Source organism: Somniosus microcephalus, unplaced genomic scaffold (assembly GCF_052327205.1).
Source record: "Somniosus microcephalus isolate GS21.2 unplaced genomic scaffold, FLI_Smic_1.0 unresolved_chr2, whole genome shotgun sequence".
In the NCBI taxonomy this organism is placed as follows: Eukaryota; Metazoa; Chordata; class Chondrichthyes; order Squaliformes; family Somniosidae; genus Somniosus; species Somniosus microcephalus.
This window is the reverse complement of record NW_028225180.1, coordinates 12,905,900-12,918,097: the sequence shown is the minus strand read 5'-3', so window position 1 is coordinate 12,918,097 and position 12,198 is coordinate 12,905,900. Positions and strand designations below refer to the sequence as shown.

General features: G+C 46.0%; 2 non-coding genes across 2 annotated transcripts; both read right to left on the bottom strand.

Annotated features, from left to right (window-relative positions):
• Positions 1 to 3,549: 3,549 nt before the first annotated feature.
• On the bottom strand, positions 3,550 to 3,622 carry trnat-ugu (transfer RNA threonine (anticodon UGU)). The gene has a single exon. It is a non-coding gene; the product is annotated as a tRNA-Thr (tRNA).
• Positions 3,623 to 5,945: 2,323 nt separating this feature from the next.
• On the bottom strand, positions 5,946 to 6,018 carry trnat-ugu (transfer RNA threonine (anticodon UGU)). The gene has a single exon. It is a non-coding gene; the product is annotated as a tRNA-Thr (tRNA).
• Between the last annotated feature and the right edge of the window lie 6,180 nt (positions 6,019 to 12,198).

Here is a 12,198-nt window from a genome sequence, read left to right as displayed (position 1 = left end):
CAAGGGAGAGAGTAGGAGGAAGGGAAGTGGTGAGAGAGCGGGGAAAGTGTAGAGAGAGGAGGTGAAGGGAGGTGGGAAGGTGAGAGAGAGGCGGAGGGAGAGAGAGAGTGAAGAGGATGTATAGAGAGAGGGTGAAGGGGAGAGAGAGAGAGGGGTAAGGAGGAGATAGAGGCAAAGAGTGGGCGTTCAGGGAATTGAACTGAAGGAGAGGGGAGGTGGAGATGGGGAAGGGAGAGAGAGCCTGTTCTCGTGTTGGGCTCGGAGCTATTTCATACTTAAAAGTAAACATGCTGTGAATTAACAGTGAGTTTAGAAACAGAAGCTAAATTTGTAGAGGTAGTGGGAAAATGCTAGAGTCCATTATAAAAGATGTAATTGAATAGCACTTGGAAAACAGTGACAGGATCGGACAAAGTCAACATGGATTTACAAAAGGTAAATCATGCTTGACTAATCTTGACTAATCTACTGGAATTATTTGAGGATGTAACTGGTAGAATAGATAGGGGAGAACCAGTGGATGTGGTGTATTTGGACTTTCAGAAGGCTTTCGATAAGGTCCCGCATAAGAGATTAGCATGTAAATGTAAGGCACATGGGATTGGGGCAAAGTACTGACTTGGATAGAGAACTGGTTGGCAGACAGAAAGCAAATAGTTGGAATAAACGGATCTTTTTCTGAGTGGCAGGCAGTGGCAAGTGGGGTACCGCAGGGGTCAGTCCTAGGAACCCAGCTATTCACAATATATATTAATGATCTAGACGAGGGAACTAGATGTAATATCTCCAAATTTGCAGATGACACAAAGCTAGGTGGGCGTGTGTGCTGTGAGGAGGATGCCGAGAAACTCCAGTATGATTTGGACAGGTTGGGTGATTGGGCAGATGTATGGCAGATGCAGTGTAATGTGGATAAATGCGAGGTTATCCACTCCGGTGGTAAAAACAGGAAGGCAAATTATTATCTGAACGGCAATCGATTGGGAGAAGGGGAAGTGCAATGAGATCTGGGTGTCCTTGTGCACCAGTCACTGAAGCATGCAGGTGCAGCAGGCGGTTAAGAAGGCAAATGGGATGTTGGCCTTCGTAGTGAGAGGGTTCGAGTACAGGAGCAAAGATGTCTTGCTACAGTTGTACAGGGCCTTGGTGAGACCACACCTTGAGCATTGTGTGCAGTTTTGGTCGCTTTATCTGAGGAAGGATGCAATTGCCATGGAGGGAGTGCAGCGAAGATTTACCAGACTGATACCTGGGATGGCAGGAATGACGTATAAGGAGAGATTGGGTCGATTGGGCTTATACTTGCTGGAGTTTAGAAGAATGAGAGGGGACATCATTGAACTTATACATTTCTAACAGGACTAGAAAGACTAGATGCAGGAAGGATGTTCCTGATGGCGGGGGAGTCCAGAACCAGGGGTCACAGTCTAAAGATAAGGGGTAAGCCATTTAGGGCTGAGATGAGGAGGAATTTCTTCACCCAGAGAGTGGTGAACCTGTGGAATTCTCTACCACAGAAGGCAGTTGAGGCCAATTCATTAACTATATTCAAGAAGGAGTTAGATATATTTCTTAAGGCTAAAGGGATCTGGGGAGAAAGCAGGGACCGGGTACTGAGTTGGAAGATCAGCCATGATCTCATTGAATGGCGGAGCAGGCTCGAGGGGCCGAATGGCCTACTCCTGCTCCTATCTTCTATGTTTCTCCCTATCTCTGTCCCATTCCGCTTCTCTCCTTCCATCTCTCCACTTCCCCTCTATCTCCCCTTCACCCACACACTCTCTCCTTCCCCTCTCTCTATCTCCTTCACTCTCTCCACTTCACCAACACTCTCTCTCCCCTGCACCCTCTCTCTCCCTTTCGCCTCTGCTCTCCCCATCCTCCTTCTACTCTCCGCAAGAGGAAAGGACAGAGTCAGAGGGGGAAAGAGAGAGGGTAAGGTTAGAGAGTGAGCGAAGGAGGAGAGCGAGGCAAAGAGGGGGATTACAGAGGAATTGAGCAGAAGGTAAGGGAGAGGTGGAGAGATTGGGAAGGGAGAGAGAGCCTGTTCTCGTGTTGGTCTCGGAGCTGTTTCATACATAAAAGTAAACATGCTGTAAATTAACAAAGTTGCATAGGCACCAGTGAGATTTGAACTCACGACCCCTGGTTTGACAAGACTAGGGCTCTAACTCCTGAGCTATGGAGCCATCTGTACTAGATTGTTTCTCATTCCAGTTAGTGCTGTGTGTATGAAGGATGAGGCAGGGCGCAGTTCACCACTCAGATTGTGTCTCATACCCCGATACCTGCCTCAGGCTCTTCAATACTCACCTCTCAACTACAATAGAGCAACTTACATGTACTAAAACGTCCCATGGTAACTCAGTTACACTCTCGATAGCAAAATACTGCAGATCACAGAAACCCCACTGTGCAGATAGAGGCCATTTCGGCCCATCGAGTCTGCACCGACACATATCCCACCCGATCCCCGTAACCCCTACACCAACACATGTCCCACCCTATCCCCATGTCTTTAATCCCCCTAACACGAAGGGTCAATTTATCATAGCCAATCAACCTAACCGCACATCTTTGGACTGTGGGAGGAAACCGGAGCACTCGGAGGAAACCCACGCAAACACGGGGAAAATGTGCAAACTCCACACAGACGGTCACCTGAGGCCGGATTCGAACGCAGGTCTCTGGCGCTGGGAGGCAACAGTGCTAACCACCATGCCACCATGCTGCTAGAAATCTGAAATAACAACAGAAAAGGATGGAAAAACTGAGCTGGCCAGGCAACATCCTTGGAGAGAAATTATAGAGTCAACATTTCGGGTCCGCACTGAACACAGGGCTCACACAGAACACAAGGCCCGCACTGAACACAGGGGCCGTACTGAACACAGGGCCCGCACTGAACACAGGGCCCGCGTTGCACACAGGGCCCTCACCGATAACAGGACCCTCACTGAACACAGGGCCCTCACCGATAACAGGGCCCGAACTGAACACAGGGCACTCACGGAACACAGGGCCCGCACTTAACACAGGGCCCGCTTTCTCTCCCCCTCTCCCTCCCCTCACTCTCTCTCTCTCTTTCCCCTCACTCTCTCTCTCTTTCCCCTCGTTCTCTTCTCTCCCTCTCTCCTCTTTTCACCCTCTCTCCTCTTTTCACGCTGTCTAACCACTTCCCGCCTCCCTCCTTCCAGCTGTCCATTTCCCCTCTTTATCTCCTTCCCTTTTCTCTCTCCCCTACACACTCTCTCCCTTTCGCCTCTTCTCTCCCCATCCTCCTTCTACTCTCCCCAAGAGGAAAGGACAGAGTGAGAGGGGGAAAGAGAGAAAGTAGGAGGAAGGGAAGTGGTGAGAGAGCAGGGAAAGTGCAGAGAGAGGAGGTGAATGAGAGGGTGAAGGGGAGAGAGAGATGCAAAGAGGGGGAATTGAACAGAAGGAGAGGGAGAAGTGGCGATTGGGAAGGGCGAGAGAGATCCTGATCTTGTGTTGGCCTCAGAACTTTTTCATGTTTAAAAGTAAACATGCTGTAAATTAACAAATTTGCAGAGGCCCCAGTGAGATTTGAACTCACAACCCCTGGTTTACAAGACCAGTGCTCTAACCACTGAGCTACAGAACCACCTGCAAAGAAGTGTTTCTCATTCCAGTTAGTGCTGTGTTTTTGAAGAATGAGGCAGGGCGCAGTTCACCACTCAGATTGTGTCTCATCCCCCGATATCTGCCTCTGGCTCTTCAATAGTCGCCTCTCAACAACAATAGAGCAACTTTCACGTACTAAAACGTCCCAAGGCAACTCAGTTACACTCATCTCTCTCTCAGTCTCTCTGCCTCCTTCTTTCTATATTTCTCCCTCTTTGTGTCTCCACCACTCTCTCTCTATCTTTCTGTCACTCTCTGTCCCTTTCTAGCTCTTTCTCTTTTTCTCTGTGGCGCTCTCACTTTCTCTCTCTTTCTCTCTCCCTCTCTGTTACTTTTACTCTTTCTCCCCTTCGCCCTTCCTCAGTCTCATTGCTCTTCCTCCATCCGCCCTTCTCTCATCTATTCTCTCACACTCTCCACTTTCCCGCTCTCTCCCATTCTCACTCTGTCTCTTGCCCCCTTCCACCTCTCTCCTTCTGTAGGGGAGCATCTTTTAACTGGTTTATGGTAATTTGCCTGGTCAGGCAGCTTTGCCCGCACCCTGACCAATGCCAACCTTTTACCTGGTTTACGGTAATTTACCTGGTCAGCAGCCTTTGCCTGCTACCCTTAAACCAATTCAAACAGCGGTTTCGAATCGCTACCCCACCTTCCAGTTCTGACTGAAGGACTTATAATTAATGATATATTAAAAGCGGACAACTGGTCTGGGTGTGAGAAAGTCAAACTTTATTAAACTATAGAAACTGTAATCAAATTTAAACTATACCACATGAACACAGTAATTACAGTAAAATTGCTTAAATGGGGGAAGGCAGACGGCAAAAACGAGGGATTGATGGCTACAATGTTGATTAAACAATCTTAGCAATTTCCCCTAAATCAACCCCCCCCCCAACTCCTGACTAGGTGGCCTTGCTGAGGAGTCAGAAACCCTGCTCACCTGTGGTCCAGCGAAGTAAGAGAGAGAGATCGCTTCTCAGGAGCTATCTTTTATATCCTGCCAACTCCTGTTTGGCACTGAAAAAGGTCTGTGTGCAAAATTCGCGCCCAAAAGTTCCAATACACAAAAGAAAGCCATGACTGGCTGATTCAAAGTGACTGATTTAATGTGTCTGCACTCTGGGGCCGAAGTGTACCCGCCCACATCCAGAGTTCACCTGGGCTAAAACAAAAGGGTATCCAACTGCCTTATTGTTTAGAATTGGTGATTCAAAAACCCATTCATTCCTAAACTGTTGCATATCAAAAGACCTTTTCCTGAGTTTAGATGTATCTATTGTGTGTAAGTGCTTTGAATGGGTTTGGATTTCTGTGTAAATAGAAGCCAATTGTTCTGCGGTTTCGGTTCAAGTGGGCTAATCCGTAAGTAAATCAACATCCTGCAGTTTCGTATAAACAAACCTTGCCTCTCCACAAAAGGGAAACTCCCTGGTTTGATTGACAGGTCTTTCACACAGACACATTACAAGCTGTACCAGCTGCTTTTCCAAGCCGCACTGTTCTTGGCCAATGCTTTCTGACGGCCATTTAAAAACTTTTTTGTGATTGACCAGGCTCAAGGGCACAAATTCAAATCAAATGTATTGTCTTAATGTGTGCGAATATTTCCACAGAACTCCTCGATTCCGGTGTTGTCCATGTGCTGTCCATCTCAGAGCAGTCTTTCGTGGCTCTGAGTATGCTTTAAAAACATTGATCCAACCCAGCGGCATTTCAAACACATAATTCTTCAACAACGATGTGGACCAATATTTCCCGATCTTCAAGGAAAATAGGGGAATTTTGCAAACCCCTACACTTCCTCTATCTCCTTCCCTCTCACCCCTTCCCTTCATTCTTCTCTTCCCTCCCCTTCTAACTCTGTCACTCCCTCTTGCCTCTATCTCCTTCCCTTCCCTCCCTTCCCACTTTGTTCCCCTGTCTCATTTCCCCCTCCACCATCTAGCCTCTCCTCTCCCCTTCCCCTCGCTCTATCTCACCTTGCCGCTCTCGGCATCCCCCTCTCCAACTCCCACTTCTGCCTCTCTCTCTCCCCCTCTTCTTTCTCCTCTCGCCTCCCTGCTGTCCACTTCCCCTCTCTCTCTCTCTCCTTCCCTTCATCTCTTCTCTCCCCATCCTCCTCCTCTCACCAAGAGGAAAGGACAGAGTGAGAGAGGAAAGGGGAGAGATGTGGTGAGAGAGAGGCAGGACAGGGGAATTGAACGGAAGAGGGAGAGGTGGAGATTGAGCCTTTTCTCGTGTTGGTCTCGGAGCTGTTTCGCACTTAAAAGTAAACATGCTGTGAATTAACAAATTTGCAGAGGCACCAGTGAGATTTGAACTCACGACCCCTGGTTTACAAGACCAGTGCTCTAACCCTTGAGCTATGGAGCCACCTGCACTGGATTATTTCTCATTCCAGTTAGTGCTGTGCGTTTGAAGAATGAGGCAGGGCGCAGTTCACCACTCAGATTGTGTCTCATCCCCCGATACCTGCCTCAGGCTCTTCAATAGTCACCTCTCAACAACAATAGAGCAACTTTCACGTACTAAAACGTCCCAAGGCAACTCAGGTCCACTCTCTCTCTCTCCCTCCTTCTTTCTATATTTCTCCCTCTTTGTGTCTCTCCCACTCTCTCTCTATCTTTCTGTCACTCCCTTTCTATCTCTCTCTTTTTCTCTGTTTCTGTCTCACTCACTTTGCCTCTCTCTCCCCTCTGTCACTTTCTCTCTCTCACTACCTCCTCTCTCAATTCAATTCAATTCAATTCAAATGCTTTATTGGCATGAAAGTTTACAGAGAACAATATTGCCAAAGCTTACATAGCAAAAAGGTACAGTTTTCCAACATTCTGTAGGTGTCAATCGATTTGACATTTGTTGGGTACATACAATATTATTTTAAACAATATTAATTTTAAACAGTCTTTGTACTTCATTTGGTACGTTCAATATTAATTTTAAACAGTCTTAATTTTAAACAGTCCTCAGGTTGTGACATGTTGTTACATATTTGGCCCCAAGGTATGGTCTGTCTCCTTCTCCTAGGACTAATCTCAATTTTGACAGGTCATCCAATTCCTTGAAATCTGGGGTTGTTTGGCTTAGCTTGTTGAATAATATGTTTCTTGATGTGTTGAATTTTTCGCATTTTAGGAGGAAATGCATTTCTTTTTCAACCTCGCCGGCCAGACATTGATCGCATATTCTATTCTCTCTAGGCTGCCAGGATTTCTTGTATCTGCCTTTTTCAATTTCCAGTTGGTGGTCGCTTAGTCTGTACCTGGTGAGGGTCTGTCTCTGTTTTGTGTCTCTGATGGTCGTGAGGTAGTCTGCCAGTTTATATTCTCTTTTTAGGGCCCGGTAACATTCTAATCTGCTTTGGCTTTCGGTTATTTTGTTCCAATGTTCCAGGTATGTTCCTTTGCATTGTTTAATGATTTGGTTCACTCGGATTGGTGTTTGGACGGCTGTGTTGGTCTGGGGCTGGTCAGGGTCCGGCTGAGTACTTAGTTTCAGTAGCAGCTGACTCAGGGGACTCTTTTCTGGGTTTAGCTCTTGGGTCTGAAAGGCTTTGAAATGAAGGGTGTCTGGGGAGCTAGATTTGAGGTGATTTAGGAAGTTTAGTGCTCGTTTTTGGATGTTTATTATCAGTGGGTATCTGCCTAGTTCGGCTCTGCATGCATTTGTTGGCGTTTTTCTTTGGGTGCGAAGGATGCTTCAGCAGAATTCTGCATGTAGGGCTTCTATTGTGTGTTTTTCCCATTTAGTGTAGCTTTGGTGATTTAGCGGGCCCCATACTTCACTACCGTACAGTGCAATGGGCAGGATTATGCTGTCAAATATTTTGAGCCAGATTTTGATTGGGATTTGGATGTTGTAGAATTTTCTTTTTATTGCATATAGGGCTCTTCGGGCTTTTTCTGTTAGTGCATTCACTGCTATGCTGAAGCTCCCTGATGCTGTAATAGTTAGACCAAGGTAGGTGTAGCTCATAGTGTGTCCTATAGTGGTATCACTGAGGGTAAACTGGTATTTGTTTTCCTGACATCTGGGCCTTTTTTGAAAAATCATGATGTTGGTTTTCTTTAGATTTACTGTTAGAGCCCAATTTTGGCAGTAGTTGTCGAGTAGGTCTAGTTGTTGCTGTAATCCCTGTTCTGTGGGAGACAGCAGAACCAGGTCGTCCGCATAGAATGGGGATTTCACTTCTCCATCCAGGAGATGGAGACCTGGTGACTCGCTTTGCTCCAGCATGTCTGCTAATTCATTTATGTATATGTTGAACAGGGTTGGGCTCAAATTGCAGCCCTGCCGGACGCCTCTTCTCTGGGTGAAGAAATCGGTGCGTTTGTCTCCAATTTTGACCCCGCATTTGTTTTTCAGATACATTGATTTGATAAGGTCATAGACTTTGCCCCCTATTCCACACTGAAGAAGTTTATAATAGAGCCCTTCGTGCCATATAGAGTCAAAGGCTTTCTTGAAGTCGATGAAACAGGCAAATATTTTCCCATTTTTTGTTTGGTGTATATGTTTTTCAATGAGGGTGTGAAGGGTATAGATATGGTCGGCGGTGCGGTGTTTTGGAAGAAAGCCTATTTGTTTTTTTCTGAGGATATTATGTTTGTTAAGAAAATCAAGTAATCTACTATTTAGAATACTGCAGAATAACTTCCCTAGACAACTGTTGACACAGATGCCGCGGTAATTATTTGGGTCTGATTTGTTTCCACTTTTATATATGGGGGAGATTAGTCCTTGGCACCAGATATCGGGAAAACAGCCTGAACGTAATATGATGTTGAATAATTTGAGTACTGCACCCTGCATCTCCATATTGCTGAACTTGAGCATTTCATTTTTGATGTTGTCTGGGCCACAGGCTTTCTTTAGGTGGAGAGATTATGTTTTTGTGGCCAGTTCTTTCCATGTGATTGGGGAGTCTAGAGTGTTTTGGTTGTCTTTAATTGTTGCTTCTAATGTGTGGAGTTTTTCTGTGACCTGATGTTGACTTGGGTTTGTATCGTTTATTGGGATGTCTTTGTAGAGGTTTTCAAAATGTGTTCTCCAGATGTCGCCATCTTGGATTGGTAATGCTTGCAATTGTGTTGTACTCAGGTTATTCCACATTTCCCAGAATTGTTTTGGATTGGTGGAGTTTTCAATTTCTTCGAGTATTTTGTGGGTATAGTTTTGTGTTTTGTTCCTAATGGTGTGTTTATATCTTTTGAGGGTTTCATTGTATCTAGTACGTAGGTCCGGATTGTTTGGTTGGCGATGCTTTTGGTTTGATATTTTTCTCAGGTCTTTTCTGGCATTTTTGCATTCGTGGTCAAACCATTTCTTATTTTTATTTTGTCTTTTGTGACGCTTCCTCTTCTGTTTCACAAGGTCGGCTTTTACAGCTGCCTCATGGAAGATCATATTTATATCCTCTATGGCCATGTTTACACCATCTCTGGTGATCTCTTTCTCTCTCCTCTTTGCTTCCCTCTTTCTCTCCCATTCCGCCTCTCTCCTTCTCCTTCCCTGTCTCTCCTTTCCCCACAGTCTCTCTCCTTCCCCTCTCTCTATCCCTTTTCCCACAATCTCTCCCCTTCCCCTCTCTCTATTCTCTTTCCCCACACTCTCTCTCCTTCCCCTCTCTCTATCCCTTTCCCCACACTCTCTCTCCTTCCCCTCTCTCTATCCCTTTCCCCACACTCTCTCTCCTTCCCCTCTCTCTATTTCTGGCCCTTCACCCACAGTCTCTCTCCTTCCCTTTACTCTCCCTCTCCCCATCCGCCTTCTTGTCTCCCCAAGAGGAAAGGACAGAGTGAGAGGGGGAAGGGTAGAGAGAGGAGGTGAAGAAGGTGAGAGAGAGAGGGGAATGTGTAGAGAGAGGGTGAAGGGGAGAACAGGGGATTTGAATGGAAGGAGAGGGGGAGGGGAGTGAGAACCTGTTCTTGGGATGGTCTCTGAACTGTTTCATACTTAAAAGAAAACATGCAGTGGATTAATGGCGAGTTCAGAAACAGAGCCTAAATTTACAGAGGCCCCAGTGAAATTTGAACTCACGACCCCTGGTATACAAGACCACTGCTCTAACCCCTGAGCTATGGACCCACCGATGCAGGATTGTTTCTCATTCCAGTTAGTGCAACACAACATGGCTGATTACCTGACCATGGTAAAGGATAGCAAACTGAGAAAAACCTTGACAATGCACAGACTTAGTGAACATAGCCTGGCGATCGAAAAAGGTAGACACAGGCAGACCCGGCTACCAAGAGAGGACAGGATATGTTCTCATTGCAGACAGGGTGTGGTGGAGACAGAGATGCACTTCCTCACAGCTTGTAGAAAATATCAGGGCATAAGGGAGTATTTCTACCCAAAATTCACAAAAATATGCCCGGAATTCAGAAATTTGAATGACGACCAAAAACTCCCACACCTACTAGGGGAAGAGAGAAATTGTGTGACCTTAGCGGCACACTATGTTACAGCTTGCCATAAACAGAGGGACAACCACTAAATATAAGAAAAGAGTATATACAAATTATATGAATGTATATTTATACACTCAGGGATATATCTGTTTATACACTGTATGGATAGATCAGTGTTTATGTGTTCAACCATGAATGTTTTTCGATGCTTTGGCAACATAAGATGTACCTTGTCATCATGCCAATAAAGTGATTTGAATTGAATTGAATTGAATAGTGCCGTGTGTTTGAAGAATGAGGCAGGGCGCAGTTCACCACTCAGATTGTGTCTCATCCCCCGATACCTGCCTCAGGCTCTTCAATAGTCACATCACTACTACAATAGAGCAACTTTCCCATGCTAAAACGTCCCAAGGCAACTCAGTTACACTCTATCTCTCTCTCAGTCTCTCTGCCTCCTTCTTTCTATATTTCTCCCTCTTTGTGTCTCTACCACTCTCTCTCTATCTTTCTCTCTATCTTTCTGTCACTCTCTGTCACTCCCTTTCTACCTCTTTCTCTTTTTCTCTGTGTCTCTCACTTTCTCTCTGTTTCTCACTCTCATTTTACCTCTCTCTCTCTCACTTGTTCTCTCTCTCTCTCTCTCTCAGTTTCTCTCTCTCCTCTCTCTTTCTCTCTCTCAATTTCTCTGTCACTTTCTCTCTCTCTTTCTCTCAGTGTCTCTCAATTTTTCTCTACCTCACTTTCTCTATCTCTCTCTCACTTTCTCTCTCACTTTCTCTCTCTCGCGTTGACTATCTCAATTGTTCTCTCACTTGCTCTCCCTCTCTCACTTTCTCTCTCTTTTTCGCTCTCACACTCTCTTTCTCTCTCTCTCTCTCTGTTTCTCTCTCTCGTTTTCTCTCTCTCACTTTCTCTCTATCTTTTTCTCTCTCACTTTCTCTCTCTCACTTTCTCTCCCACTCAATTTCTCTCTCTCACTTTCGCTACCTCCTCTCTCTTTCTCTCTCTATTTCACTCTCTCACTTTCTATCTCTCTCATTTTCTCTCCGTCCATCCCTTTCTCTCTATCTCTCTTGCTCTCACTTTCTCATTCTCTCTCTCGCACACTTTCTCTCTCACTCACATTCTATCTCTCTTGCTTTATTACTCTTACTTTCTCTATCACATTCTCTATCACTTTCTTTCTCTCCCTTTCTCACTCTGTCTCACTGTCTCTCTCTTTCTCTCTTGCTCTTTTTACACTCTCCCACTTTCACTCTCTCTTTCTCTCTCTCTCTCCTTCTCTGAGTTTCTCTCTCTTTCTTTAACACTCTCACTTTCTCTCTCACATTCTCTCTCTCACTTTCTCTTTTTCTCTCTCTTACTTTCTCTCTCCCTCTCTCTGACTTGCACTCGCTCTCTCACTTTCTCTCTCTCTCCCCTTCCCCTCGCTCTCCCTCCCTCCTCTCTTCTCCCTCTCTCTTCTTTTCACTCTGTCTCTCTGCTTAACTCTCTCTCCCATTCCGCCTCTCTCCTTCCATCTCTCCACTTCCTCTCCCTCTATTGCCTTCCCTCTCCACTTCACCCACACTCTCTCCCCTTCCCCTCCCTCTATCTCCTTCCCTCTCTCCACTTCACCCACACTCTCTCCCCTTCCCCTCCCTCTATCTCCGTCCCTCTCTCCACTTCACCCACACTCTCTCCCCTTCCCTTTTCTCTCTCCCTCCTTCTACTCTCCCCAAGAGGAAAGGACAGAGTGAGAGGGGGAAAGAGAGAGGAAAGGGGAGAGAGTAGGAGGAAGGGAAGTGCTGAGAGAGCGGGGAAAGTGTAGAGAGAGGAGGGGAAGGGGAGGTGGGGAAGGTGAGAGAGAGGCGGAGGGAGAGAGAGTGTGAAGAGGGATGTGTAGAGAGAGTGTGAAGGGGAGAGAGAGAGAGGGGTATGGAGGAGAGAGAGGCAAAGAGTGGGAGTTCAGGGGAATTGAACAGAAGGAGAGGGGGAGGTGGTGGTGGGGAAGGGAGAGAGAGCCTGTTCTCGGGTTGGGCTCGGAGCTGTTTCATACTTAAAAGTAAACATGCTGTGAATTAACAGTGAGTTTAGAAACAGAAGCTAAATTTGTAGAGGTAGTGGGGAAAATGCTAGAGTCCATTATAAAAGATGT